General features: G+C 38.3%; 1 protein-coding gene across 3 annotated transcripts in view; it reads right to left on the bottom strand.

Annotated features, from left to right (window-relative positions):
- ift22 (intraflagellar transport 22 homolog (Chlamydomonas)) overlaps window positions 1–11,302 on the bottom strand; it is an 80,517-nt gene that overhangs the window by 19,590 nt on the left and 49,625 nt on the right. The window lies entirely within an intron of this gene.

The raw sequence follows: 11,302 nt of genomic DNA, 5'->3' as shown, positions 1-11,302 counted from the left end.
GCTCCGCAGTCACTAATCATCGCCTCCGTGGCGGCGAATAAGGTACATTTCTGACGAATCATTCTCACTAAGGGATACCTAAAGTAAACAAGGCAGAGAAGCTGCATGCTAATCGCTAGGATAAGCTAAGATTGACATGGAATCGCAAGTGTGCTTAAGTGCTTAAGTGCTTAAGTACACTTTTCATAGATGTCTGTCTGGAACAGAACAGACATTACATTTTGTTTTAAGTACACCAATTTTTTTTGTTTTTTTTTGTCTCCGTCCACCATGATGTCGGTTACAACAAAAAAAGCCACACAACTACAGGTTTCTCATTTGCGTTTATCGAGTCACCATAAGAAAACAAACAAAAGTCAATCGATCTCGCGGCGTGAACGGACAAAAAAACAAGCTCTGACAACAATTAACCGCCTGTGCGTGCCATCCTGGTTTCAAGGTTGTGCTTGATAAAAAGCTGAGGGCGAGGAAGGACACAAACAAATAAATAAATAAATGAACAAACAGCACGGATTCATCATGTAGGAGGTCGGATTCACTGCAAAGCCGTCGAGACAAAAGCCAGAGGGTTTCCCATTATGTGATAAATGACTCATCTTTTATACTCCTTTCTTTTCTACGCCGACAGTGTACACGTCAATGTAACCCGCTGGATTAAAATATATCCAAAAGTAGAAGAAAAGTAAAAGGGTCAAATGAGTTCAGCAGAATTGTTTTCATCTTAAAATTGAGGTGAAGTCAAATAGTTTTTATAATAATACAAAGTATGTTCTATGCAGCCCCACAAGTCTAAGCACGGCATTCTGATTAATATTGTGTTTGTGGAATATGAATTAAGCAGCAAAATCTACCCGTTTTTATCAATGTCATGGGGCGGCCATTTTGCCACTTGCTGTTGATTGAAATTGACATTACGGTTGCTCAGGGCTCAGGTAACGACCAATCACGACTCAGCTTGCGAACGTCACGTGACCAAATTCAGAAAACAGGTTCAAATTTGTATTTTCTTCAACTAGAAAAAGACAAATAAAACTCAAAAATAAATTGAATGCATATTTTATTTAAAAAATACTGAGATTTTTTTTCTAGATTTTCTTTAAACAGTGATATTCAAAGTAAAAGAATGTTGAAAAATAAATTTTAAACAATTTATAAAATCTATAGCTTGTAATTTTTTTTCTCAAAATAAAGAATGTTTACAATACAAAAAAAAAATTGGTATTAATATGTTATTCATGTATGGTAAGTTTTTTTTATATAGTTTTGCATGAATCTTTTATTAATAGCAAAACAAAATATGATTAAGTTTAATCAAATGAAAACAATTATTTTGTTTAAAATCAATAAGGCATACATTATAATGATATAAAACTCATACAGACAATTACAAAAATATATTTCAAGATTTTTTTCAGGGATGGCGCTATAGGGGTAGAGGGCGCTATAGCCTTGTGAGAAAGCATGTTATTTGATATTGTAAAATATATTTACAATTAAAAAAAAATATATATATTTTACCTGCTAGTAATTTTTAAATTGCAGAAGTGAAAAAGGTTAATACTATTAAAATATATATATTTTTTGTAATAACAATAACGTAAAAAAAAATATCAGGCTATTTCAGTCAATTTGAGTAGCAACATAATAGGAAGTTTCTTACTTGAGGTGTCTTTAGTTAAAGTCCCCTGTTGTCTTTCTGGGCCGATTTGTCATTGGGGAAATGATTTAATGTCTCCTTGACTTCAATCGTCCTACTCGTTTAGTTTCACCTCCCGTGGGAAATCACACCTACAAGCGCAACAGCCGCCATGAAGAATAACCAAATAATGGCGGTCCACTGTCATTTCCTATTCTGCTTGACGCCTCCACATCTGACAGTGAACTGGAGTGCTTTAAATGAATGATACTCCCAGTCTGCTTCGGTTATTATGCTCCCCCATCAGCCACTTCTTGATGATTGCCAAGACTGTCAGGAATCTTTTACAGAGTTCACTTAAGAGGACGTTAATTATGCCATTAAGTCACTCATTTCCTCGCTCTGTCTCCCACACGTGGAAGCTAACAGAAAGTACAGCTTACGTCGTCCCGTAACTTGTAGTTTTAGAGGAAGCTTAAGCAAGAGGAATGCAAACTGTTTCATTTTTCTAGTTGGCAATAACAGCATGATGCAAATATCATCAAAGCTCCTAAAGAGGGCGCCACACATTACATTTAGCGACCGACGCTAACCTTCTATTTAGAGCTAATCAAACTGCAATTAAATCTGTGGTTTTTTTGTTTTTTTTCCTGTTATCAAGGTAAGCATACATCTTGGCAAAGCACCCAGCAAAGTCAAGTGGTACTTTTATTTACTGTTGCCATAGATGACACAAGGACAAAAATGAAAGAAAGTGCAGGTAGAGAGCTTTTTTTGACACTCAAAAATCTGTCACTATCACTATCAATTCCGCTGTTTTATACAGCACTTTCAAAAACGCAGCTGTAAAGCAGTACATAAAGACTAAAAATAAATCATTTAAACCACACTCGCATTTTTTTTTGACGCGGGAGTACAATCTTGAGTTTGGAGGCGCTCTTTTAGTTGATGTCTGCCACCCAGAGGTCAACACTGTCATTGCTTGTTATCCCGTTTTTCGCGGCCGATACGCGGAAGTGTGTATGTATGGGAAATAATTAGCCGGCTAATGCGCATTAAATTAAATTGTTCAACAATTTGTCATTATCTCGTTGTTGGCCCCTGATACCGAAACTGGACACTGGACCGGAGAGGTGAACCCATGCGGTGGTTAGCTAAGTGCTAGCTAGCTGCTACGATGGACACAACACGAATGGATTTAAAGCTTTACCAAAAGCAAAAAACAAAAAAAAAAACAACAACTCTGAGTTCTGCTGTTGCTTTTATATGGCGAGAGATTTTAGACGTTAAAGTAGGTTATTTTAAACTAAAAGGGAAAATCTTATCAATCTCCGTAACCTGACGCGGTTGTGCTAGCGCGTCAGCCACATATGCAATTATGCACATTCCAGGATGTTTTCAATAAAGTGAGGCTTGGTAAAGAACTTTGGCCAACATTTTTTCATTGGGCTTTGACGTGTTTGTCGGGACATGTGAAAGGATTCAGGATTTGATGGTTAAATTGTCAACGAAAATGCGGACAAGCTGAACCAAATTTCCCAAACTTTAGACCTCTACAAGTCCATGTGACATTTCAAGGTCAATTTATTTATTATGGCAACAGCAATAACAATAAGAACAAAAGTCACTTTCCCACCAAGAATTTGGCCGCGGCCTCTAAACGAGCTGCATGCCAAATGGAACTCCCTGAAGTGAACCGACGGGAAAAGGCGTCACGGAAGCTTCTGTGGTTTTAAAGCAACACTCGAAATGTCACCTTGTAAATACAACTGGCTGCCAGAAATCAATCCGTAAATCCGACTGGCACAAGCCGACGCATACGTTAATGTCATTTTAAATCTTGTTAATGTCATTTTGAATCTTGTTGGATGTGTCGTTACAGGGGCAATATGAGCAAATTGGCCATACATACATAGCAAGCGTTTACTGGGCCTGTTTTGAAGGGGGCGGGCCTATCGAGGAGATGGGTGGGGGGGGGGGGGGATGCGACAAGGCAAGCGACTTCAGCTCCAGAGTGTGAACATACAGTACAATTGTAATATGAGTTTACCAATAAATATAATTGACTTCATCGGAGAGACTGTTTTAGGTAGGTGCTGCTGTTTTTGGTTAGCAACATAATCCAAAATGGGCAAAGTCATTCCTGCTTAAGATTATGTTCGACTGAATGTGGCGCACTTTGACCATATCGGGGGGTTGGAGGGGAAAATCATTGTCAGAGGCGGCGACGGAGAGACGGGAGGATCGCGGCGGGATACAAAGGGGCCTTTCTCCCGCACTGGCGTCACAACACGTGCAGGAAACCACACCAGGAACGACGCTACCACCAGCAGGAGGGCAACACGGGACCTTTTTTCAAGAAAGTCATTACAATGGTGTCGGTCTCAAAATAAATGAGCACATAAGCATAATGCATGCGCGGCGTTTTAGAAGTTTGGCTCAATAATGGAGGTGATGGGGGACGGTGGGAGGGAGGCTGGATCACAGAACTTGCACGGGTCGCCGACTCGTAATTTATTGCTAGACTGAGCTCAAGCAATTAAAATGGTGAACGCAAACACATTCACGTGGACTGCATATTCTCCTCTGTGTTTTTCTTAGAAAGCTTGAGTGTGTGTGTGTGAGTGTGTGTGTGTCAGACAAATCATCGTAAAAAGGGTAATTTTTTCCATGAGGGGCTCCCCGTAAGAACAGCGTTTTTATGTTACCATTGATCATTTAAAAACAGTTGTGTACATTCACAAACCAGTGTTGCCAGTTACCTTGATAGAGTAACTTAGTTACTTTACTGATTATGTGACTTTAAAAGTCACTTAGTGGCATTACTTATTACTTGACTTTAAAAGTAACTTAGTTACATTGCTTATTGACTTAAAAAGTAACTTGGTTACTTAACTCAATCAGTGCCGCAAAATACGTCAAAAATGTATTTAAACTATTTCGATTAATTTAATATTTTTTCCATTTTTGTTAACAAGAGTATGAAAGCCTAGAACTTATTTGTTTGTACATTTAGAACAGATATAAAATTTGTGATTAATCTAGTGAAGTCATGCGATTAATTACGATAGCGAATTTTAATCGCTTGATGCCCCTAAAATCGTAATTAATCACATGACTTCACTAGTTAACTCACGATTAATCACAAACGTTATATCTGTTCTAATACAATAAAACAATCCTAGGTTTTCATACTCTTGTTTACAAAAGTGGGAAAAAATGTTAAACTAATAGAAATAGTTCAAATTAATTTTTGACGTCTATCGCCATCAATGGCAGTGAATGAGTTAACTGATTACTTGACTTTAAAAGTAACTTAGCTACTTTACTTATTACTTGACTTTAAAAGTAACTTAGCTACATTACTCATTATTTGACTCAAAAAGTAACTTGATAACTTAACTGATTACTTGACTTTAAAATGAGCGTAGTTACATTACTGACTGGACTTTAAAGTTACTGGAAGTAGAAAATTCAATTTTGAATCGCTACTGCCACCTGCTGATGAACAATTAAACTGCACACACCCTTCCTCGCCTACACGATGCGCACGATCTCTCATTTGTAAACAGGGGGGCGCGATCCATCAAAAGTAATTTTTTTTTAAGGCAGTCTGTTTTATTTATGGCAAAATAAATCTTTTTTTTTTAATGTACATTACAATTTTTTAAATAGCCTATAAAAATTGTGGACCCCATACAGTCATATATACCCTTGTAACTGTAAGTCTTTCTTTTTAAGCTTGAATGTGCTATGATCTTTATTTGTTTTATTGTTTTTAACTTGATACACTGGTAGTGTTTTAGAAGCTAGATAACACCTTGTCAACAGCAGAGTGTGTGTAACATACCTCTATATTTTCTTGATACAATCAAAACAAACTGTATTTCCAGCTTGAAAACGCAGGCGGAACTTTTTCGAATTTGATGCCTCTTCTACAAAACAAACAGCAATATTTGGGCCGGCAAACTAGCAATAATTAAAATATTCATGGAGGGGGACACCCGGCGACACCTTCCCAATTAGCTCCCCCCTTGGCATGCCATTGCTAGAAAAATAATGGCTTGTTTTTATTTTTTATCAGTTAATGTAAATTTAATAACTGCAACTTATTTTTTTAACTACATTTTCCGAACAGGGAATTTAATATTTTATAAACAATTCATTCAAGCACCATCTTTTAGTGTATGATTAATAGGAGGCACAATCTAACACTTCATAACAACTTATTAACACCAGAGGTGGCAAATCCAGGTCCAGAAAGTAAAAACCTTGGCTTTAGCCCCTTGTGCTAGCTAGCGAGCTCCCTAGCGAGCTCCCCCAGGCTGCTCGTTTACCTGCTAGTGAGCTAGCTAGCTAGCACAAGGGGCTAAAGCCAAACCTCTGATTAACACGCACGTTACGCCCAACTCGCCCAATTCCCGTTGGGCACGCTCCATTGAGACTCTCAAGATGCTTGTGTGTGTTTTTATTTGTCTGTGTGTGTGTGTGTCTGTATCAAAAGCACAGCATGCCAATCCTCCTGGATCAGTGCCGCTACTATCGCTGAGGGCGCCAGGACGCACTTAAAATGCAGTCACTGTGTCTTGCACAAGTTCAGGCACAAATCAGATGTTTGACACACACACACACACACACACACACATACACGCACGCATACACACACATAGATACACACAGGATTATGATGACGTCCGCGACAGGCTAGCATTAGAAAAGCATTGGGTGGAGGCAAGAATAAACAAAGGAATGCATTTAGTCACCAATGAAGATGGTTATTGTGCAGTCGTATCAAAGGTGTGAGCTTGGCGTACCACAATTAAAGCAACCTATTGAGTTTTTTTTTTTTTTTTTTTTTGCGACTGTAATTATAGTAGTTATGCCAGAAAAACAAACTAGCCCTTGCATGTAAGGGGTGTGCAGCTTTCTTTTATATAAAACAAAACGGATTTTTTTTTCTTCATCTACGCACATGTATGGGTTATTTTCACGCCTTTTTTTTTAGAGTTGTTTTGCTTTCAGTGAATTCATGCAAATTCTACACTGTATCTATATAAAATGTATCATTTAATAACCCTTGCGTGGATAAGCAGTTAAAAAAAATGGATGGATGGATAAACAATTCCTGGGAAAAAAATTAAAGTTGAAGTCATCCATGTTGCTGCTGCTGCCAAAAAGTTAAATATTTACGTGAATGAAAGGCAGGAATGGCCTAGTAAAGAAGGAAGGACAAAAAGAACTAGGATGGAGGGAGGGAAAAGAGGAAAAGGGAAAAAAAGAAAGAAGGGTAACAAGGAAGGTGATATAAAAAGGATAAAGGAAGGAAGGAAGGAAGAAGGAAGGAAGGAAGGAAGAGAAGGTATTATGGATGAAGGAAGTGCAGAGGAAAGCTGGAAGAAGGTAGTAGAGGGAAGCGAGGACAGATGAAGGAAAGAAAGAGAAGGAAAGAAAAGTGAGTTAGAAAGGAAGGAAAGAAGAAAGGAAGCAGGAAGGCTGAATCCAGGAAGAAAGGAAGGATAGAGGGAAAGTAATAAGGAAGGAATGAAGAAAGAAAGGAGGAAGGCTGAAGGAAGGAGGGAAGGGAGGAGGAAAGGAAACAAGGATGATGAAAAAAAGAATGGTGCGAATGAAAGGAGGATGGTAAGGAGAAGGGAAGAAAATTAGAATAAAAAATGAAGAGGGGAAGAGAGGAAAGTATTGATGAAGGAAAAAAGGAAGACAGGAAGGAAACAAGGACGATGGAAGAAAGGATAGAAAGGAGTAAAGGATGATGGAAGGAGAGAAGGATAAAAGACGGAAGGAAGGAATAAAGGGAGGACAGACGGGTGTCACCTCTACTTTTAGCATGTCCATGATGTCAACACCCAAATTTGAAATCCTAATTTGAAATTTAAACTTTTCTCTACAACCCTAATCCGGTTTTGGATCGATTTGAAACCCTAACAACAAACCCTAATCCAGACTACAAGCCCTATTTTGAAACCGCAGCACATGCGAGCTATGTTGTGAGCAGGTGTCCGCTAATTGCTATCATGTCCATCCCAGCAAACCCGCTGGGCCTCGTCGAAGTCCTCGACGTGCCGCTGTCTTCTCCGCATCACGCTAACCTCCCAAGCTCTGCTCGCCGCTTTTGTTTGCCCTCGTCCTGTCCTGTCCTTCACGCCGCATTACGCTCCTCTCAACAAGCGGCTCGATTAGCTCCTGGCTGACGTGTTGAAACGCGCGTCCTGCCCTCCTTGGAGAAATGAATGCGAAGGTTTTGCCGTGAGCGAATTGCTTTGATAGCAACGAAAATGTGGATAAAGGCCTTGTTTACTTGTTTGTTTGTTTACTTCCATTTTGAGATGTTGTTCAATCGTGAATGGGAAAAGGAGTGATGGCAGCAATAATATAACATTGAACATTTAGCAAGCATCTCCATGATTTTTGGGGGTGGTCTGTATATCCGTATTGCAGGGATTGATGTATCATCGAGACTTTGTATGCAATATAGCATATGCAATCCAATTATTTTTGACTGGATTATTTCTATTGTGCACATTGGGGCTGATTAAAACTAACTGACAAGTGGAAAAATAACATTCACTTTTATTTATTTATTTTATGGTTTGCATTACTTGTCTTTTTTTTTCTTTAGTTGAAGTTGACAGTTGTAATGACAAGATAGATAGATAGATAGATAGATAGATAGATAGATATCCAGAAAGCTAGCTATTTGGCTAGTTAGATAGCAAGCTAGCAATTTAGCTAGTTAGATAGCAAGCTAACTAGATAGCTAGCTAGCTAGCTAGCTAGATAGATAGATAGATAGATAGACAGATAGATAACGAGCTATCCAAAAAGCTAGCTATTTAGCTAGTTAGCTAGAAAGCTAGCTGTTTAGCTAGTTAGATAGCAAGCTAGCTATTTAGCTAGTTAGATAGTGTTGACATTCTGCTGTTTCAATTTAATTATAACTGTTTAGATTTAGTCATAACTGCTTTAATTTCCTCAGCAAAGCTTGATGAGTGTAATAATGTGACAGAACGTTTGAAGATTCTTCCTTCCTTTTCCCACATAATTAGCCATCTGTTTCGGGGGAGAAAGCGTGTTATAATCGATTCCTTTGTAAAGTTTTATTTACTGCAAAGGTGCCATTTTCGTCTGGGGGCCTACTACCATCTGTCCATGTTGTGTATTGAGTACTGTCTGTCTTGGGAGAGGGGCGGGGCTTAAGGGCAGCAAAGGAGGAAGAGGAAGGGGAGGTTTTTTTTTGGGGCTGCTATGCGGAAACTATAAGAACGACTACAAGTGATAGGGCACAGACACACAAGGGGAGCGACGGCATTTTGACTGTAACTTGTCTGTGTCCAGAAATTTCTGCAAAATAAATCCTTCATAGGACCTTGTTCACCGATCTCCAGTCTGATTTTACGAACACGCGGAAAACATAAGGATCGTTTTCTAACAATAGCAAGCTAGCTAGCTAGCTAGATAGATAGATAAACTAGCTATCCAGAAAGCTAGCTATTTAGCTAGTTAGATAGCAAGCTAGCTAGATAGCAAGAAAGCAAGCAAACTAAATAGATAGATGGATAGATAGATAGATAGATAGATAGATAGATAGATAGATAGATAGATAGATAGATAGATAGATAGATAGATAGATAGATAGATAGATAGATAGATAGATAGATAGATAGATAGATAGATAGATAGATAGATAGATAGACCCCCCTCTCCACACACAAATATATGAATAAAATATGTCATAATTCCAGGCCTGTAATAAGGTCATCTCTAGTCATTGGTTTATTACTCTTGTGCATGGTGTCTGTTATCCTTATAAGAAGAGCAATCACATTCAAGTTCCCGCGCATGGCCGAGCGTCTTTTTATTATTATTGGTTGTCCTGTTTAATTCTGTCGTTGGAGGCAGCAAAGCATGCCAGAGGGGGAGACGTGTGCCGATCTTGACTGCGTATGAGAGCACTCGCGCTAACTAGCCAAACATACTTGAGGTGTCAAGTTCAAATAGCCTGCTGTGAGTGCGCCCTCAAGCTAAATGGGACAATAAATGTGGCCTGCTGCACATGTTTGACTAAAAAAGCATGAGAGTTGCCCTTAGTGGGCTGCGCGCCAAGGCAGGGAGGGGGATCAAAGGTTGCCATGGTGACAATGGAGATGCGAACTTTGTTGGCAAATGGTGTGCTTTTGCTGTTCTGATTTAAAGGTCACATTGTATACAAGTGGTGCCTTGAGATACAAGTGACTCAGTTTTTGGTAGGATGATGATTTTTTTTTTTTTTGCTTTTGTCTTGACATACAAATGGTGTACGTGGTAAGTGACCGACTCACTTCACAACAAGCGGTAGATTGGCAGACAGATGGCAGTATAAAACAAGACACACCAATTTTTTAATTGTATTTAATTATGACATTAATGTTTTTATAATGTGTAATGTTATAAAATTCTAATTTTCTCACTAAAATAGACATGACTTATTTTCTTTTTTTTTTGGAGGCTTGCAACAGATTAATGGTATTTCTATTAATTTCAGTGGGGAAAGATGATTTGCATTACGGATGTTACGAGTTATGTGTGGCCATGTAACAAATATAATGTGTATCTCAAGGCACCACTGTACTATTGTTTGTTTAGGAAGCATTTAAGAAACAAAGAGAAGTTTGATGCAAATGCGGTTGGAGTAAAAGATTCTTCGGAGACATGAAAATTGACTTCCTGTTCATGAATACGCATCGTTTACACTATTTTGGGACACAAACGGCCTCTGAAGTGATTTTTTGTTTCCAGTGGAAGCAACGAGTTGGATCCGCACTCCTTGGAAGCTGTGACTCATTCACCTAAGAAGACCAACATAGTTGGCGGCTGAGTCACTCCAGTCACACCCCTACGCACACCTTGTCATCACTCAACCGGTTGTCCATCTCACGCACTCCAGAAGCTGCACAGCGTGAATTAATATAGTCCTCCCGGTTTTAAATATCCAGCTCATAGCCTTTGAATATGCCACTGAGCTCTGAATCTATCTCCTGTGGATTTAAAGACAACCAAGTAGAAGAGCAAGGACGACTGCAGAAGATTTGATCTGCATCTATTCAATAGATTATATTGGGTGTAGCATTTTACATTTTGTAGAAGCACAGCTACTTGTGTGGGAAAAAAACACACTCTAAAAACAGTTGGGTCAAAAATAACCAGAGTTAACGATGGGTCAAAAATGGATCGTTCCTCTACTTGGGTCAATTTGACCCAACTTTTAGACAAAATGAGCCACTTTTTTGACCCAAGTAAAGGATCTGACCAATATTTAAGAGTTGTTTTACACTAAAAGAGCCATTTCTTACTCAAAGTTGAGTCACATTTTTATAGATAATAATAACTAATACAATACTTATTAATAAAAAAAATAAAAAATAAAATAAGAATAAAAAATAAAAAAATACAAATACAAAAAATACAAAAATCCCCCAAAATTACAAATACAAAGAAATAAATGTAATAATTTGATTACTTTTGACCCAACTGTTTTTAGAGTGCAGGTAAAGTACCGCTTTAAATCATGTCATTAAGTAAACGTAAATGTACAAAAGTAAAAATGAATTTTTACTGTAATGTACAATAACACCTGACGATGTGGTGGGCACTTCCTTACTTAATTAATAC

The sequence above is a fragment of the Leptonotus elevatus genome, chromosome 1 (genome assembly GCF_054856555.1).
Source record: "Leptonotus elevatus isolate MCC_2025b chromosome 1, RoL_Lele_1.0, whole genome shotgun sequence".
NCBI classification, from domain to species: Eukaryota; Metazoa; Chordata; class Actinopteri; order Syngnathiformes; family Syngnathidae; genus Leptonotus; species Leptonotus elevatus.
The sequence above is the reverse complement of the archived record's forward strand: the minus strand, read 5'-3'. Positions and strand labels throughout refer to the sequence as shown.